The sequence below is a fragment of the Etheostoma spectabile genome, unplaced genomic scaffold, assembly GCF_008692095.1.
Source record: "Etheostoma spectabile isolate EspeVRDwgs_2016 unplaced genomic scaffold, UIUC_Espe_1.0 scaffold00569462, whole genome shotgun sequence".
NCBI lineage: Eukaryota > Metazoa > Chordata > Actinopteri > Perciformes > Percidae > Etheostoma > Etheostoma spectabile.
This window is the reverse complement of record NW_022605143.1, coordinates 1-13,242: the sequence shown is the minus strand read 5'-3', so window position 1 is coordinate 13,242 and position 13,242 is coordinate 1. Positions and strand designations below refer to the sequence as shown.

Below are 13,242 nucleotides of genomic sequence, written 5' to 3'. Positions count from 1 at the left end.
CAGACTAAGAAATAAAGAAAGTGCTCTGGTCAGACACAAAAACTCAACTTGCTGACTGTCTACCAAAAAGGGAGCATCAGCTTTGTGTTGTTAAAAAGCACTCAGTGAGGGACTGTGTGCTGTTGAAAGCACTCAAAGCTAAGAACAAAAGGATAAATTTAAAAAGCAGTGTACATTTTATTTGCACATGTAACAGTTTATTTTAAGTTGTAACAACTGTGGCCATTGTGCGTATATGTTTTTTTATTTGTATGTATAAAACATTTCTTTGTATTCTCTTAATTGTTTAAAGTATAGGGAGATTGTTAACATGTTATTTCCCCTCTACACTGTCACTACGGCAGAAGGTTTCCCAGTGTGTGCAGGTTGGCGCATGCGTGGAGTTGTGTGTTTGGTTGTGCGGTTCATGGTGGACACGTGGTCCAAGCTAGCTGTGCATGAATAAAAGTATGAACTGAATAAACGTCGTGTTTATTAGCAGTAACAGTCAGGACCGTTAAAGCCCAGCTACAGTGCAGATATATATAGATAGATAGATAGATAGATAGATAGATAGATAGATAGATAGATAGATAGATAGATAGATAGATAGATAGATCTAGATAGATATATATAGATAGATACGGAGACGTCTATCAGGGACAGTTCAAACACGACGCGAGGCACGGACAGGTAACGTCAGGACCGTTAAAGCCCAGCTACAGTGCAGATATAGATATAGAGATATATAGATATATATATATATATATATATATATATAGATAGATAGATAGATAGATAGATAGATAGATAGATAGATAGATAGATAGATAGATAGATAGATAGATATATGTGTATATTTTACCACCTGCAGTTTTTAATCTGGAGACAAGGATTTCTTTTTTGGGGCATTTAGTTTGCGTTCAGTCTTTCTCCGTTGTCTTTAGGAGCAGCATTGAGTTGTCACCAGCCTAGAGCGCCCTCTCGTGGCTATAGACGGTAAGGTTTTCATTAGGAATGAACATTTAGGCTCAGTCCTTCTCAGCTGGCCTAAAAAGAAACAAACAAAAATTTGATATGTCATACTAAGACTGTACAAGTTGACAAAAGCAAGACAAATTTCCTTACTATCAACCCTGTTTTTTTCTGATCACAAATATTGATAGTTTGATTATTATCAATAATAACAATATGAACATTACATAGAAGAATTTCAATTGACCGTCTGTGTGAGGCAAACTTCAGCGCGAGAAAGTTTTTCTGGGAGGCCGCTAGAGTAGAAGTCAAAATGAAGCAAAGTTACTAGTTGACTACTAGTCAAATTAAAACATTATCAGCCAAGATAAGCAGAATACTGATGTGAACAATAAAATAACACCTGCCTGTTATAACCCTGAAGATTCTCAGGTCCTGGAAGGCCTTCTTTGCCCCACAGGCTATACTGTTTTCATCATTGGTTGCCACTCGCCGTAGCATGCAACAGATGGCAGTACATCCGGTTGATCCTCCAAGGCTTGTCAGGAAAAGTTGCTGTAAAACATAGAAACACAAATTATACAACTAAGTGGAGAGCTTGCATAATCTCATTTAGTAAGCAAAGTCAGTTCAGTTATATTATAATTGCAGTTATGCAATTATATAGTGCAGGGGTGGCGAACCTGCGGCTCGTGAGCCGCATGCGGCTCTTTGCCTGCTCCTGTGAGGCTCTTGCTGCGTGGCTGGGTTTAAAAAAAAAAAGAAAAAAAATGTATTTATATAAATAAATATACTGTGTATATTAGACCCTTTTGCGTTTGGTATCGCGTCGGTCTGTAACATTATAGGACATAGGACAATAACTATGTGGTTTGTTTAAGTGGTGTTGCCGTAGCTAGCTGTATCGTGTATTGACAATGCAAGGTAGGTGCTGCTAGCGAGTAAATAATGGCAGAGTCCCGAGGGAAACGTAAAGCTAAGCGCAAATATGAAGAGGAGCACAGGACATTTTTTATCTGAGTGGGAGGAACTGTATTTTTTTGTGGAACGAAATGGGAAGCCTTTCTGCTTGATTTGCGAGACATCGCTATCGCATTTTAAAGCATCAAACCTGGAGCGCCATTTCACTCACTCCATGCTAACATCGCCCGGGATTTCCCAAAGGCAGTGAACTCCGCAAGCAGAAGGTAAACACGTTGAAACGGCAGTCAGAGAAGCAGACTCAACTTTTTCGAAAATTCGCAAAGCACTCAGAGACTGTCACGTTAGCATCATATCAGGTAGCATGGAACATTGCTCGGGAGGGTCGGCGCAAGATGGCGACCGTGGTGGTTGACGTTTGCTAAGCTCTGCAACACTTAACGGAGTACTTATGTTCTATAACAAGGCCAATGTCTACGCAACTTGTTGAACTGTCAGTCTTCAAGAGCCACGCCGACGAGTAAGGGTTAACTATCATTTTAGGAACTTTAAAGGCTAGAAACAACCCTTTGTAGATAGCACGTGCAAACTGTTCAGGTACCTAGCATACCAAGCTAATAGCACGGAGCTAGTGGACCACAATGGCAAAGAGAGACGCTAAAAAGGGCCTAAAAGGGGGGCTGATAATGGATGTAGACCCGGATGGCACCTTTTTGGGTTTGTGCTCACCACTTCCAGACTCTCCAATTAATAGTCCAAATCCAAAGAAAGTGTGTGCCAACAAAGATAAAAACGAGGTCTCAAACGCCGACATTCTCAAAGCAATCTTGAGTTGAAGGAGCAATTCTCCGTTTTTGAACAACGGATAAATAAAAACACGGCAGACATCCCTGTGGTGAAAGAAGAGGTGAAAAGCCTTGGATTTCAAGCAAAGGAGACGGAAGATAAGGTTAAAAGGCTTGATAAAAGCATTGAAGAAATAAAAGAGAAAACTGAGGAACCGAGCGCTACAGCAGAAGATGGAATTTGCGTCTCAACAACCTTCCTGAAAAAGTGAGTGAAGATGTAAGAGAGGAAGTCATGAAGATATTGAGTCAGATTGCTCCTGATGATAAAAGCAAGCTCGGTTTCTTGGTCGATGCAGTACATAGAGTTGGGCGCCCCAGAGAGGATAAGACACCGCGTCGATTGTTGTACAATTTAACATGCGTACCTTCAGGTACAAGATTGGAAGGACTCACGCAATGCTGAAGTTATGAAGAAGCTGAATCTCCGCATCGCCGAGGACCTGACACGCTCCGAGAGAGAATGCAGAAACAAACTGTGGCCCCTGGTCGAGCAGGCTCGTAAGGACGGAAAGAAGACCAGATGGCAAGGTCCAGTCGCCTTCATCGATGGAGTGAAATTTGTTGCATGAATCTTCGTCTTGTATATTTCCTAGATATAATAACCAGGCAAGTAATTGTTTGACAAGTAGACAATGATGTAGCCTGAAGTTAAATAAGGCCTTAAGACAGTTCATCGTCATATTGGTACTCCCAGTGTTCAGGGAATTTCTAATCACTACCAAAGGTTAAGGGTTCCTATTAGCTCTTATCTTCTGTTTCTTAGTTGTAGGCATCAATTCTTCTTTTCACTTTTTCTCTAATTTATTCAGTTATTTAAACATCTTTTACTATTTGTATGGTAAATAATTTCATTAACCTTAAAGTGGTTTCTCTTAATGTCAAAGGGTTACGAAACATCTCTAAAAGAAAGGCTATTTTTCTTTTCTGTAGACGATCTAGTGCAGATTTAATTTTTTTACAAGAGACTCACTCATGTGATGATGATAGGAAATTCTGGAGCAGTCAATGGGGGGATCAGATTTACTTAAGTCATGCTTCTAATCACTCAGCAGGTGTAGCTATTTTGTTTAATAAATTTAAAGGAGATGTGGTAGAATCTCACCTTTCTAAAGAGGGTAGATGGATTACTCTGGTTCTTAGAGTGAATAATGTAATTCTGATGTTAACCAATATATATGGACATAATAACAATGTTCTGGCAAAAAACATGTATACCCAAATAGCGGGAGAGTTAAAAAAGATGAAGGAAAAATACAAAGATGCTCACTTAATTATAGGTGGTGACCTAAATGATGCAGCAGATGATCAAATGGATAGATTACCTGCAAAGATCTCCCATAACTCAAAATTTAAACCTATATCACATTTGTGTGAACAACTTGGTGTAATTGATGTCTGGCGGTATTTACATCCTTATCAAAAAGAATATACATGGAGTAATGTTAGTGGCTCTCTACAATCTCGAATTGATCTTTGGTTAATTTCCTCTTATACTTTACAATATGTTTCTGAAACATTACATAGCTATGCCCCCTTTTCAGATCACAAACTGATAGTGGTCACTTTTGCTAATCCACAAGAGCAAACCAGAAAATCTCGTGGTTTCTGGAAATTTAACTGCAATCTATTAAATGAGGAAGCCTTTTGTAAATCAGTTGAAGTTACTGCTGGTGATATTTTCAATTGTAATGAACTTGGCAATATTCAAAAATGGGAATTCTTTAAATTTAAGATCAGAGAATTAGCTATTAAATTTAGTAAGGAAATGAAAAAACGTAATACTTTGAGAGAAATAGAAACAATGGCGGAACTGAACTCTTTGATAAATAAAAATACTCTTACCGAAGAGGAAAAATTAAAGCTGTCAAGTCTGAAAGAAGAGGTCGACCGATTATATATTACTATGACCAAAGGAGCCTTCATACGCTCTAGAGCAAAATGGTTAGAGGAAGGTGAGCGAAATACAAGTTATTTCTTTGCTCTGGAAAAAGAAACTATAAGAGAATAATATTACCTCTCTAAAAATAGATAACTATATAATCTCAAACCCAGCTGATATAGCGAACTATACTTCCCGTTTCTATTCTGATCTATATAGCTCTCATTATAACTCAACAGAAGATGAGAATTTTATCAGCAAAATTAGGAAATTTATCCCACAAATTTCTAATGAATTTAAATCAGACTGTGATAAACTATCTTAAAATCTGAAATTCTTGAAGCTTTAAATAAAATGAAAAAAGGGAAATCTCCGGGAATGGATGGTCTTCCTGTTGAGTTTTATAGATGCTTTTGGAACATAATTGAAACTGCATTTTTTAACATGCTAAGAGATTGTATCGATAATGAGGAAATGACTACTACTATGAAGCAGGGTGTAATAACCTTACTTCCCAAACCAGATAAAGATCACCTTTTATTAGAAAACTGGAGACCTATAACATTGCTAAATGTAGATTATAAAATACTGTCATTAATTTTTGCCAGACGTTTAAAAAAGGATTGGGCCAAATTATAAATGAAACTCAAACTGGTTTTATGGCTAATCGGCATATAAGCTGTAATATAAGGCTTATTCTTGATCTAATAGATTATTCTGAATATGTGGAATCTGACGCTGTAATATTATCGCTGGACTTTTATAAAGCATTTGACACAGTAGAGCATCAATTCTTATTTAGGTCACTCAAATCTTTGGGTTTTGGTGAAAAATGTATCTCTGGGGTAAAATGCTTTATAAAAATATCAGTAGCTGTGTCATGCTATATCCAAATACCACCCAAAGTTTTTCAGTTTATAGATCAGTCCGCCAAGGCTGCCCTTGTTCTCCATTCTTGTTCTCATTGTTGTTGAAATGCTCTCCTTACATATTTACATTGTGACAATTTACAGGGTTTAAGGATTTTTGAAAGAGAATTAAATTTCTCAACTAGCTGATGACACAGTTCTTTTCTTAAAAAATAAACAACAAATTGGAAACTCCATCAAAGAAATACAATCCTTTTCGCTAGCATCAGGTTTAAAACTCAATGTTTCGAAGTGTGAAATTCTATGTCTATATACACTGATGAAAAGCTTATGTGTGATATTCCTGTGAAAAATAGTATTAAATACCTTGGAATTCATATCTCTAAAGATCTAAAGGAACGACAAGAAAAGAATTTTAAGCCCAAAATACAAAAAACTAAAAATATATTAATATGTGGCTTCAAAGAGATCTGTCCATAATAGGTAGAGTTCTTTTGAGCAAAGCGGACGGTATCTCTAGATTTATTTACCCTACCCAATCTTTGTATATCCATCAATCCTCTGTAAAGAAATAAATGACGTTTTAATTAACTTTATCTGGAAAAACAAATGCCACCAATTAAAAAAGGAGATTTTAGCAGCCCCAAGAAATGCAGGTGGCTTGGAAATATTGGACTTTATGGATGTGAAAAACACCTTTAGAATTAAATGGATAAAAGAATGTTTAAAAGCTCCAGATTCCCTTTGGTACTTTATTCCACAGTCCATTTTTGGAAAAATGGGAGGCCTCCAATTTGTATTACAATGCAGTTACAATGAAATTAAGCTACCGCAAAAATTATCTAAATTTCATCAGCAAGCACTTAACGCTGCCAAATTATGTTTTAAACACAATTCTCTCCTCACAGAACTATTATATGGAACAATGAGTTCATAACCAGAAAGAATAAGTCCTTATATCTACAACATTGGGTTGACCGGAATATCATTTTTCTTGCAGACTTACAAAATGATGAAGCTCGACTTCTTAATTATGAGGAATTTCTCAGGTCTAAAGTTTTTCCTGTCACCCATAAAGAATATCAAATGGTAATAAATGCTATACCTAGTGGAATTCTTCAATTAATGAAATGTCACTTTGAGAGTCAAGAATTGGATCCAACCTTCTTTGTTGATGGAGTAAATATTAAAAGTCATAAATGTACCAATAAACATATAAGGAACTTCTTCTACAGCAAAAGGAAAATCACTCCACGGGGAAAATTAGTTTGGAACTCTTTGTACTTCTATTTTAACATTCACTGGGAATCAACATGGCTTCTACCATACAAGTTTGTTATCCCCAATAAAGTGAAAGAACTGCATTTCAAAATACTGCATAATATTTATCCCACTAACAAATTTATCTCAATATTTGCGTCTGTGGATAATAAATGTGAATTTTGTAAATCTGAAGAAGAAACTATTGTACATCTATTTTGGGAGTGTCGGTTCTCTGTAGAATTCTGGAAAAAAATGGAAAATTATTAAATGTTCAAAAGAATCTCCAATTAAATTAGAAGCAAAAGATGTTATTATTGAATATGATCACAAGAACAAAAATTACACAAGATTGTCAATTTACTAATTCTACACGGGAAATTTCATATCCATAAAGCCAAATTTGCTAAATCGCGACCAGCTTTCACACGCTTCAGAAATGAATTTAGAATCTTTTGTGAGTCTATCCAAGTCATTAATAGTAAGAAAACTATCTATATAGCTGATCTACTGCAAGATTTTAAGGAATTATAATTGTATAGCCTTTGCCCATCTCATCTTGTCTTTGTACTGTATTTATGTTCTTGATGTTTATATGTAATCCACGTTTTTTTTTTTTTTCCCTTCTTCTTCTTAAGATTTTATATATCCACTGTATGTAAGGTTATTTTATTTATTACTTATTTTAACATGCTGTTTTTTTTTTTTTTTTACTGATGCCAAAGTGTTCATCGAATGTTTAACATGTTTTGTAAAATTTAAGATTTAATAAAAAAAAAAAAAAAAAAAAATGAAAAAAAAAAAAAAAAAGCCATACAGGAAGGGGACTTTGTGAAGACATGTCTCAAAGATGTCATCGCTACTCGCGCCTGAAAATGACAATTTAAAGCGGTCTGTGTCAGACCTGCAGTTGTCACGGCACACAGTTGAACAGAGAATATCGGATATTAACAAGTCCATGAAACACAGTTACATACGGACCTTGAGAATGCATGTATTTCAGCATTGCTTTGGATGAGAGTTGTGACATTCAAGATAAGCCTCAGTTGGCAATATTTGTACGGTCTGTGTCAGAAGACTGCACAATTAAGGAAGAGCTGCTTGACATTGTGCCGTTAAAAGACAGGACCCGTGGCATCGACCTGAAAGAGACACTCATGACTGTTGCTGAGAAGGCAAATTTGCAGTTGTCAAAACTGACAGCAATAGCCACAGACGGTGCACCAGCTATGTTAGGCGCTGCAAATGGCCTTGTTGGGCTGTGTAAAGCTGACGACCGTTTCCGGATTTTTGGACATTTCACTGCATCATCCATCAAGAGCATCTGGTGTCTAAGAAGCTGAACTTGGACCACGTCATGAAACCAGTGCTGGAAATTGTGAATTTTATTCGCACTCATGCTCTCAATCACAGACAGTTCAAAAACTAATAGCTGAACTTGATGAAGACCTTCCCAGTGATCTGCTTTTTCACTGCAATGTGAGATGGCTTTCAAGAGGTAACATGCTTTCCCGTTTTTTTGAAATGTTGAACCCAGTGAAGCTGTTTTGGGAGAGAAACATAAGGAATACCCTCAGCTACATGACCCCCAGTGGATTTCAGATTTGGGGTTTGGTTGACATGCTGCATCATCTGAAAAACGAATGTAGATCTGCAAGGAAAGTTAAAAATGCTGCCTGACCTGGTGCAAAGTGTTTTCACATTGTCAACAAGCTCAAGCTATTCCAGACCCATCTTCAAAAGAGAGAGCTCACACATTTCCCCTCCTTGTTAAAGGCAAGTGGAGGAGCAGCTGATGTCTTACAAAGGAGCACTGTATGCTATGCAACACTGGTTGAAAATCTTCAGCAGAGTTTTGAGGACAGATTCTGCAACCTGAGGGAAAAAAACGGCCACAGATCACCTTCCTCATTAACCCTTTCACTGCTGAATCAGACTGTTTGAAAGCCCTTTAGTGACAAATGAAGCAGCGTCCCAGTTGGAGATGATTGAACTTTGTGAGGATGACAGACTGAAATCTGTGTTGAGAGAAGGAACACAGAGTTCTGGAAAACAGTGCCCACAGACAGATATCCCAATGTTAAACAAGCTGCACTCAAGCTAATGTCAATGTTTGCAGCAACGTATGTCTGTGAATCAGTGTTTTCTACACTGAAACAAGTAAAGTCAAAGCATCGTTCTGTTCTACCGACACACATGTGAAAGAGTTGCTTCGAGTAGCCACAACTGAGTACAAGCCAGACCTGAAAAGGCTTGTGGATACCAAAGACTGCCAAGTTTCCCACTGAATCAGTCTAGGTAAGAAAGAAACCTATAAAACTGTTTTGCTGGTGTTGTTGTGTGTGTGTGTGTGTGTGGTTTTTATATATATATATATATATATATATATATATAGCCCACACTACAACAGCGCTGATTATATATATAATATATATATATATATAATATATATATATATATATATATATATATATATATAAATCAGCTGCTGTTGTAGTGTGGGCGTGCATGTGTTGTGGCTCTTGCTATGGTGCAGGTTTTTTTTGGCTCTTTATGCTGGACTGGTTAGCCACCCTGATATAGTGTTAATCTTAGGGCAGGACTACAGCCACTTAATGACCATTTAGTTCCTTTTCTCCTGTTGACCACTTACAGCTCTGTGACTGTTGAGCAGGGCGACAGCAACATGTCATCGACCGGAGCAGAGGGAGGTGACGGGGAGCTCCAGAAGAGCAGGAGCAGCTCCTCCATCTTCTCCTCAAATGTTTCCATCCGCTGTGCCATGCGGGTAACTGATGTCCTCATGGCTATGGATAAACAAATCTGTTAGTTTTGTTGTTATACATGATATACTTATGTGAACAACTTAAGTGAGTCTTCTTACTTCTCATTTCCGTCTCCATGGCTGAGCCACCTCCCTTTGTGTGATGATGTTCTGCTGTTTAAAGTTTCTCTCAAGTTCCTTGCCGTGCAATAGTATTTAATTGGAAAAATCCAATTAAATACCATTGTCCCATCAACTGGGTCCCAAGCTAAAATGGCATGCTGAGCTTGCGTTAGACCCATCCAGCTCTGGGCGGCACACACACACACACAAGAATAGTCACATGATATGCACCAGGTTGAATGTAGTTCCATGGCAGGAAATGTGTTTCCTAAATGCATGCATAATGTTAACTTACGGACAGGGATTCCAGACACACGCCCTGTAAGGGAATGCTTTCTTGTTTGTGGAACAGATTCATCTGAAATAACAGACCATATGATTTGTACTGATTGCAAATAGAATATTTAAATGTATACAGTCAGTGTAAACATTGGGAAGGATATCTTATTTGTAACAAACGCTAGCATGTAAACACGATGACACAAAAATACAATGCGACAAAGCAGCAAACAAAGGGCAAGATATTTGCAATTTGTCTAAAGAACAACTCTGGCGGCGCCTTTTGAATGGGAGTGCTAGGAGCCCTTCTATGATAGCATCAAAATCAACATGTTTAAAACACTAAGAAGGCTCGACACAGCATGAGACTTTACTCCAAGTCTCACCTGGGACAACACATGCACTCAGCATTGAGAGCACTGTTTGTGCAAAAAGAGTTTACTAAAAAGAAAAGACATTAAGCAACTCACAAGATGGCGACGAGGTAGAAAAAAATTATGCTAAAGTGAGTTGTTAACTTCAGCAAAACTTTTCTTTTTGGTCAACCTGATAAGAACCGGACTATAACTAAGCCATACAGCAGAGTTGTAGTGGTAAAAAAAGAGGTGGGTAAACTATAAATTCTGTAATCAGGTGGACCACGACGCTATCACCGATAAGGGCGGCCACGGCCTACCGGTGTATCTTGATGACATTGCTATAGTCATTTATCACTGGTTGTTCCCTCATAGGTCACAGAATGGTTATTCAGTTCATACATTAATCAATGTTCTTGTTAAAAAGACTCAAGAAGGAATTATATGGTTGAAATTTATAAAGTTACTAAATGACAAAACAGAGACAACAAGAATTTGTGTAAAATATTCACATTAACAAGCTGGAATCAAATACCTTTTTAGTTTTGTCTTTAAAAAAAATACTCAAACCAATTATCAAAATAGTTGGTGATAAGTTTTTAATTTATACACACAAAGTAAAAACTCCATTGATTTTCTCCAGAAGAATTTAGATTATCAGCCATAATGTCTAAACTATCCGAGGTAGACTGACCCAGTTTCTGCTCCTGATGAAGCTAAAGGTCTGTATGATATCAACCTAGTAACATTATAAGGAAAACAATTTTTCACTATCTTACGTAGAAAAACTACATTAGCCACAATCCTAAGCGTAACAGCAACGTTTCTGATTGGTCAAACTCGCTGTTACCATAGAAACGTTTACCGTACCCGCGAAACTGCGAACAGCTAGCTAGAGCGACAACAATAACTAGCTAGCTGACTAGCAAAGGGAGCTTCTTGTCACTAACAATTTTGAGAGGTGCATAAACGGCGTTTACGTGCGTTTAGCCTCCACTACATCACTGCATACGAGGGAAAGAGTTTAATGTTCAACCACAAACCTTCCCGTTACAACCACAACATCGTTCCACTGTAAAGTATGTCGCTTACCTTTCCGTGAGCTAGCCGAGCTGTGCAGCGTGGTCCTGGTCCCGTAGCGTTTTCTTCATAACGCGGGAATCGGTCTCCTCAGAGCAGAGCCCCCCTACTGGTGTGGGGGTGTAACGGTTCGGTTTACAAACTAAATTAAAGAAGTGCATTTTCTTAGTTGTGAAAATCGTTCCCTTGATAGATTCTTGTTTTAAGTATTTTCACTAATACAGTTAAAAAACCGAAGTCAAGCACAAACGTAGGCTACTGTCTTACGCTAAATTGATATCAGCCTTACAATAAATGCTATGCTGTTTATCTTACTTAGATTTTATAAGTCAAATCATTTTTGAGTAAATTTAAATCAAGCGACCTTTACATGCTACTTCAAAAACTCAGAACAACCAAAAATAACCAAACGGGAACGTTGTGTGAAGGTACGGCGCAACCGCAGGGGAACGTTACCGTTGGTTGGTTCTCTTAACGTTCAGGGAACGTTATAACCAGGAGGGAACGTTCCCTAAACGTTAGTTTTTGGTTTGGTTCGAACTAACCTTTAGAGAACCATAAACTAACGTTCCCGAACGTCCCCTAAACGTTCTGTGTTAGTGGGGATTGCGCAAACAAATGGAGCACTTGGAAATGGATGCTCTGACTGAAGCCTCAGGAGCAGAAATTGCAGTTTTGCAGGCGTTCTCAGATCAAGATGGAATGGAATCCTATTTTGAAAAACATGTGGAAAAAGATAGGGGAGAGCCGGGACAGTTGAAACACTTTTTAATTAAACGTAATTAACAAAGCGGTCTTATCACACTGAAAGCTGATATTTTGTCACTAGCAACTTACACGTGTCATCTGTCAACTACAGTGTATTTTTAGCTTTGGACAAAACCGTTCAGGAGTTATTACAGCAAAAGTGGGACGTGCGTAATGTGTTCATCCGTCCCTCCTGGACGGGACGAATGAAACAGCACGCGGGGACGAATGAAACGTACAGTTTGAGCCATATAAACTTCCAACAACTTTAATATTTTACTGTATTTCATGGATGGTACTTCCAAGAGGTGTATTATAGATAGATTGTTTTAGGACTATGTCTTGGCGTTTTTTGTGTCTGTTTATAACTAATTGCCGTCATCCTGAAGCGCGTATAAAGCGGTTATTGAAATATCATGCACTGTAGATGATTGGTGTGTTTCATAGCTAGAACAGTAAGTTTTTCTATTTATATCATGTTTCTATTGTAGAAAATGTCATTTCACTAGGTTTCGACACGGGTTATACCACTGGACATCCAATAACGCGCCCCAACCGTCCGTCTCCATAGGATAACATGGGAAAAATCGACCCCCCCTACCTGGTGGCTCAAATATATTTTCATCTTCTAAAACTGCTTTTCCATGTCTCACCCCATAAATAATTGTACGAACACAGATATTTGTGCATTTACTTAAAATCCATGGAGTTCCAGGCAGGTCGGGGACGGTGAAAACAGCTGTTTCAACTGTCCCGACATAGATATATGATATTATCGCCTTTTTGCTTCTCATGTAAACAAGCATGAAATATGAAGTCTGGATTGTGGAGAACACTAACTGGTCTACTGAATAAGCATGCAGTCAAACCTTTAAATGAAAAACCCTCGTTAATAATCGAAAAAATGTGACCGCCAATGAAGTTTACTTTTGACCATCAAAACGCGTTTATCGGCTGTAACTCCGTGATGAAAGGAAATAACAGGAAGATATTTGGCTGATAGAAGGAGGTTAACACGCTCTATGTTCAGACCTAAAGAAGTCTGTCTATCATCATTGCACTCGGAGAAAACTGGAATGTTTCATCCGTCCCGCGTTTCAATCGTCCCGGCTCTCCCCTACTGCCGTTTCGGATTCAAAGCTCAACGAGTCCAGGACGAAAA

The 13,242-nt window shown here is 37.9% G+C and overlaps 1 long non-coding RNA gene across 2 annotated transcripts; it reads right to left on the bottom strand.

Annotated features, from left to right (window-relative positions):
* Window positions 1-403: 403 nt before the first annotated feature.
* On the bottom strand, window positions 404-11,722 carry LOC116685019 (uncharacterized). 2 transcript variants are annotated; one of them, XR_004330882.1, is made up of 5 exons: window positions 11,346-11,722; window positions 9,914-9,976; window positions 9,616-9,803; window positions 9,352-9,538; window positions 404-1,509 (listed from the first exon to the last, which is right to left on the bottom strand). It is a non-coding gene; the product is annotated as an uncharacterized LOC116685019 (long non-coding RNA). The 2 variants fall into 2 exon arrangements; XR_004330883.1 differs by having other exon boundaries at window positions 9,385-9,538; window positions 11,346-11,720.
* Between the last annotated feature and the right edge of the window lie 1,520 nt (window positions 11,723-13,242).